The sequence below is a fragment of the Gossypium arboreum genome, chromosome 1 (genome assembly GCF_025698485.1).
Source record: "Gossypium arboreum isolate Shixiya-1 chromosome 1, ASM2569848v2, whole genome shotgun sequence".
Classification (NCBI taxonomy): domain Eukaryota; kingdom Viridiplantae; phylum Streptophyta; class Magnoliopsida; order Malvales; family Malvaceae; genus Gossypium; species Gossypium arboreum.
Window position 1 is genome coordinate 18,277,819 of NC_069070.1, and position 6,949 is coordinate 18,284,767.

Sequence of the window (6,949 nt, forward strand, 5' to 3'; positions counted from 1 at the left end):
CATGGATATCGACTATGGTCCATCCAATAGCCTTCTTGAATTGTTCCAAAACTAAAATAAGTTTTTCTTCCTACTCTTCAATTAACTCTGCTGAAACAATCACAGGCAAAGTCAAAGCATTACCTAAATAAACATATTTTAAGTGCAAGGGAAGTACATTTAGTTCCAATTTAGATGGCTCCTTAATTGACGCTTTTGGTTGAACATAATCTTTGCTTCCTAATTCTAAAGATTCGAAACAAGATTGTAGATTAAATCTCTTCTGGTTAGCTTCTCACAAAGCCAAGTATTCTTTCCTTTTTCATCACTTGAAGGGTCTGACATCAAAACTTGTTGCAATGGGTCTTGAACAAAGTAGAGTTCCTATTCTATAGCTAATTATTCTAACTTAGATACTGTAGAACAATCATCAACTATGTTAAGAAATCGCATAGGTTTAAAAACATTAAACGTTACCTGATCGTCCTAAATACGCATGGTAAGCTCGTTGTTCTGCACATCAATAAGGGTCCTTCCAATTGTTAAAAAGGGCTTTCTTAGGATTATTGGCACCTCTTTATATGCTTTAATGCTTAAAAAAAAGTCAAAAAGAAAAATAAATTTATCTATACGTACCAATACATCCTCGAGTTTTCTTTCTAAATGTGCTAAGGATAAATCTGCTAAGTAAAGTGTAACCGTAAAAGGTCTGACTTTACCTATCCCCAACTTTCTAAATATGGACATAGGCATCAAGTTGATGCTTGCACCTAAATCACATAATGCTTTACCATAATAAGTTACTCTAATGTTGCAAGGTATGGTAAAACATCTAGGGCCCTTCATCTTTGGGGGTAGTTTATCTTGTAGATATACACTGCATTCCTTCGTCAAAGCTGCCGTCTCAAATTCTCCAAGTCTTTGTTTCTTAGACAACATATCCTTCATGAATTTGATGTAGTTTGACATCTACTCAAGTGCTTCTACCAAAAGAATGTTGATATGAAGTTTCTTGAGTACAACTAAGAAATTCTTGAACTGGACTTCCTATTTGTGCTTTTGTAGTCTTTGAGGGTAGGGTGGTGGAGGATTCTTAACTTGAATTGGGCACTTCATCTGTTGTGGCACTTCTACAACTAACAAAGGTGTTAGTTTATCGAAATTGACTGGTTCAAAAGTTATCTTATTGAATTTTGTAGATTTTGGTTCTGGTGAAGCTGGAATTTCAACACTGGGTTGAACTTCCACATTATCTCGAGCATCAGCTTACTCTTCTTCAACTTCGACAGTGTTAGGCTTTAATGATTTTTTGCTCCTCAATGTCAATGCTTTACAATACTCTTTCCTCAAATTTCTTAAATTCTCTGTATCACTAGGCAAGGTGCCTTGTGGTCGATTCCTAAGTTCAGTTTGCATTCTGGCCCATTTGATTTTCTAGGTTTTTCAATGTGGCTATTTGGCTTTGTATTAAGGCGTCATTTTTCGCTATATATACCTTCAACAAGTTTTTTAAGCCGTTGGATGGTTCAATTTGAATTGGCTTCTGCACTTGTTGGGTAAATCCAAAGGGCTAGGTTGGGTGTAAGTGTTATTGGGGCAAGTCCCTTGGTTACTCCAAGAAATATTAGAGTGGTATTGCCAAGATGGGTTATAAAAATTAGATTGCAGTCTCTGCCTTCCTCGGTTTTGGTTCTAGTTACCCATGTAATACACAGATTTTGGGTTTAATGGGCATTCTTCAAACAAGTGTCCTTCCTCACAATAAACACAGGCTATATTTTTGAATTGATTCGGTGGTTGAGTTGCAAAATTATTAAACCTATTAGTAGTAAATCTTTTAAGCATTGAGGATATCGAGGATACCTAAGATGAGAGTGAAGTGAGAGCTTCCACTTCATGTATTCCTATGACTCATCTTCCTGATGCTACTTGATTGGTTGGCCATTTGTAATTGTTGCTGGAAATTCTCTCAATGATTTCATAAGCCTTATTATAAGACTTAGAAATGAGAGCACCATTAGCAGAAGCGTCTACTACCATCCTCGTGTAAGTATTGATATCGTTATGGAACGTCTCTAATTAGATGCAATGAGGGATTTCGTGATAATGGCATCTTCATAATAGTTTTTTAAATCCTTCCCACGCCTCATACAAGGACTTATCATCCATCTATTAGAAGGTAGTGATCTCATTCCGCAACTTAGCATTCTTGCTTGGTGGGAAGTACTTCATAAGGAATCATTATGGTGGGAAGTACTTCATAAGGAATTGTTCTACTAACTCTAGCCATATGGTAATGGAATTTGGTGGGAATGAGTTCAAACAAGCTTAAGCTCTGTCCCTTGGTGAATATGGGAACAGCTTTAACCTTAGTGCTTCTTCGGGTACTACGACTAACTTGAAAGAGTCACTCACCTCCATAAACAATCTGATCTGAAGGTAAGGATCCTCAGTTGGCATTCCACTGAATTGGACCACTGTTTGAAATATCTGGAACATGACTGGTTTTAGCTCGATTTTGGGTCTCCTAATACCGAAATTAAGTTCATGACACACTGGCACATGAAAACACGAAAATATACACACTTTTTGATGCCCTTTTTCACTCAAATTCATGCAGTTTCAGTATAATTCTTGTTGAAACTTTATAATTATTATAAAATAATTAAATTATAATTAAATTATTAACATGTTGAATTTTACTTAATTTTATAATAAATTTTGAGTAACTTTGATCATTTTCGAATTTTACTTAATTTTATAATAAATTTTGAGTAACTTTGATCATTTTCGACAGATTCGTACAAAGGGCCAAAAACAGCTCTACAGACACTACTAGAAGCACAAAACTGAGAAGCAATTTTGAAGCATCAAGGCGAATATATTTTTCAGCCTAAGATGGTCCAAATTATGCGTATTAATTCATAATATAATTAATTTTAATTTTAATCCAATTTAGTTTGGGTTAAATAAATTATTGTTAATTAATTATAAAAGGGGCCCAATTGAGCTGAACGAAGAAAATTGATCCAACCGAGCATTGGACACCCCAAAACCGTCCCACATGCTGACCCAATCAGCTTGTTTGGTTGATTATTTGGATTAAAAAATTTCCCTTGAGGACTCCTTCAATTTGCATTCAAACCCCTCCACTATTCATGCCTTCTAAGATTTGCCTCTACCTAAAAATAACATGTTTGATCATCTAAGGTGGCTGCGGATTAAATTAGCAACGGTATCTAACGATACATTAGCTTTGCATAACTTGCAAGATTATTGTGATTAAATGTAACACCTCTAACCTACATCCGTCGTTAAAACAGGGTTTCAAAGCATTACCGAAACTTTCAAAACAATTTTCAAAAAATTTATGTAAATTACTATATATTAATCGAGATCATTCAAAACGTCCCTTAATTGGACCCTCAAGGCCCAGTAGAAGTATTAGAATCGAGTCGAGACTTAATCGAGAACTCATAGAATTTTTCGCGAAATTACAAAAATTTTCCAAGTTGCAGGGCTTACACGCCCATATGGCCCAAGGGACATGCCCGTGCTACAGGCTGTGTTCGACCCTGTGTAACTCTCTGACTCTTTTCTGAGGACTTTGCTCTTCTCTGTGCACATGGCCATGCCACACGCCTGTGTGCTAGGCCATGTGGTCAATTAATTCTTTTCAAAATTAGGTGCATGTGTCACAAAGCCAAGACACATGCCTGTGTTCTAGGTCGTGTAGCGCACACGAATGAGACACACGCCCGTGTCTCTGCTCGTGTGCTCAATTCTGAGAATTCTGTTACTCAAAATTAAGGTGCAGGAGACTCACAGCCTAACCACACGCCCATGTTACAAGGCCGTGTGTCATACACGGTCTAGACACACGCCCGTGTGGACAAAATAAAGCCATTTCCTAGCTTCATTTGTCACCAAATTTACCATTTCCTACACTAAAACATACCAAACACATTCCAACCATTTCTAAGCATTCACGTTAAGCAATTTCCATCATTCATCATGGCATACCAATACATGCATACATGCTCACAATCTTACCTTGATTCAATCAATATATTAGACATGATTTGATCAACTACTTAACATATATTTAACTACCATAACATGACATTACAAGTATATCAAAACAACCATTACTAGCCATTCCAATGGCTAGATTACAAGTATCATTAACAAGCCATTAATGGTTAAGTTGTCCTATACATGCCATTATACCAAAATGATTTTACTAATTATACCTAAAATAAGCTAGATGATAGTGTGACAATGCTCCAATGATCTCCAACCTTTGCGAGCTTCCGAGCACAATAAAACATGGAAAAAATAAAACAGAGTAAGCATTACATGCTTAGTAAGTTCATATAACAAAAACTAAACTTACCAATCCCATTTATTAAATCTAAGCATACAATATCATGTTTTCCATCCATTTGGCTAAATTGCCTAAACTCATACATTCAATTAAACATATTAGTCACCAAAATCTTCTTATCAATTAAGTAAACATAGATGAACTCATCATGCAATATTATTTCAAGTCATTATCATTTCATCTCATAATTCTCATGCCATGTCAAGATTTTTATGTCCATTGAATCATTGAAATTCCGATGGATGCTCAAGTAGTACACTCAAGGTGTATGATTCAATAATTAGTCAATTTCTTATTCAAGGGTACCCATTAAGATTACCAGTCCAGACTAAACCCTAATCATAATGTATACTCGAGAGGTATTATATCCAGATTACCTGTCTGGGCTAAATCCTTTCTATAACAAGGTGAATAGGATTACTCGTGTAACATCCCGATTTAGGGCCTAGTCGGAACAGTGGATTCGGGACCACAAAATTGACGTAAGAAATTTTATTTTTATTATATTTTTATGGTATAAAATTTCACTGGATGATTTCGTTAAAATTTCGTTTGAAAATTTTGACGTTTGGGCACTCAATTTAGTCAAAAGGACTAAATCATAAAAAGTGCAAAAGTTGAGTTCTACATGCTAAAGGTGTCCAATTGTTATGAAATTTTAAATTGGAGGTCCTTATATGGTAATTATGCCATTGGTTAAGTTGGTGGACAAAAATGGACATGGTTAGGCATGTTTTCAAAGTTTTTCATTAAGGGCATTTTGGTCATTTAGTTATTAAAATGAATTAAAAACAAAACTAAAAGCCAAATTTTGTCCATCTTCAACCTCTTGGCTGAGACTTGCATGGAAAAACCATGGATAGGGTTTTTCAAGCTTCCAAGCTTGATTGTAAGTCTGTTCTAGCCCTGTTTTTAATGATTTTTACATTTTTGCAATCCCCGTAACAAGATCTATCTATTTCTACCATTAATTTGAGCTAGGGTTCATGTTTAAAAATTTATCCATGTGTTACATGCATGTATTTTGATGTCTAATGGTAGAAAATGAGTTTTGGGTGTTAAATAAATGATTTTTACTAAGCAATTTTCGACGAAAACGTTCGAAAGGATCGTTTTGTAAAAGTTGTAAAAATGGTATAAAAAGGTGTTCTGATGAGAATTGTAGTTTTCTATAGTTATGAAAATCATTCGGCTAGGCTTATAGAATGGGAAAATTGAATAAAAATTATTTTATGAGCCTAGGGGAAAAAGTGTAATTTTGACAAAGTTTAGGGGCAAAAATGTAATTTTCAAAAATATGATTTTGAGTCAACTTGAATAATGTGAGTCCTAAATAGGCTATGTTTGAAATGATAGATCAATGAAATCGAGATTCGGGCTTAAATAGAGAAAATACAAGTTTTGGACTAAAATGGTAATTTTGTCGTTTCCGTATTCGAGGTAAGTTCGTGTGATTTAATAAGCATATTATTCATGTTGTTATTGTTATACATGAAATATATCTTTCTATGATTGTATTGAATTTGATGTTAATGGACATTTGATGGAAATTGACATTTTAAATGGAATGAATAAATTTGTATGAAAACTAGGTGATATGTTATTTTTGGTTGTATGGGCTAATGCCTAAATAAACATGGAAAATGTGTTGAATTGAATGTACATTGCATGATCATCTATGCATATTGATATACATGATGAAAAGAGAAAATCCTGGTTGAATAAAAAGGGATATCTAACGGATAAATCATTGTTTACATGACATGAGATCCTTCATGTGTTGCAGAAAATGATTTAGCCCAGACAGGTAATCCGTTGATCTCAATATAGAAAGGATCTAGCCCGAACGGATGTTCCTCAAGTGATCGAGCCTCCTGAAGAATAAGGCTACATTAAAGATTTAGCCCGGACGGGTAATCCGATTAAAGACTGAATTTAGCCTGGACAGGTAATTCAGATCTGAACTTATGAGAGTGTATGTCATTGTAAGGGATTTAACTTGGATTGGTAATCCCGACAACACTCTGTGAGTTATGATATGGGGGATTTAGCCTGGACTGGTAATCCCGCAGTAATGAGTGAGGTTCGCAAGAGTGCATACTTGAAATGATTGCTTGCATGACTTGATGATAAATGTGATATCCATCGAGATTCTGAGGAATTCAATTGAAATTAATATGAGAAATGGAATGGAAATACTTAAAATGATAAACTCATCTATGTTTAGATGATACTAGTATGATGTATATGATTGTCATGTTTAGATGAGTGGTTGTGCTAAGAGATAGCAGTGTACGCATCAAACCCATGAGCATGTGTTTGCCATGTGAAATGAAATGGACTTGTGATAAGAGTGCAAATGAATGAGTGATATTTATGAGAATAATTTCTATGACAAATTTGTGACGGTTATCATCATGTTGCACTAAGACAGATTAGTACAATACCAGTGGTTCGACTTTGAAAATCCACCAAAGGTAGTGGAAATTGAGTTAGAAGCTGAGTAAAATATGAAATTAAATCTTATTGAGTCTAGTTTCAGATAAAGGAAATGGTGTAAGCAAAAGGAATATCATATGAGGA

General features: G+C 34.9%; 1 non-coding gene across 1 annotated transcript; it reads left to right on the plus strand.

Annotated features, from left to right (window-relative positions):
- Positions 1-2,074: 2,074 nt before the first annotated feature.
- On the plus strand, positions 2,075-2,180 carry LOC128282509 (small nucleolar RNA R71). The gene has a single exon (XR_008272797.1). It is a non-coding gene; the product is annotated as a small nucleolar RNA R71 (small nucleolar RNA).
- Positions 2,181-6,949: the final 4,769 nt, after the last annotated feature.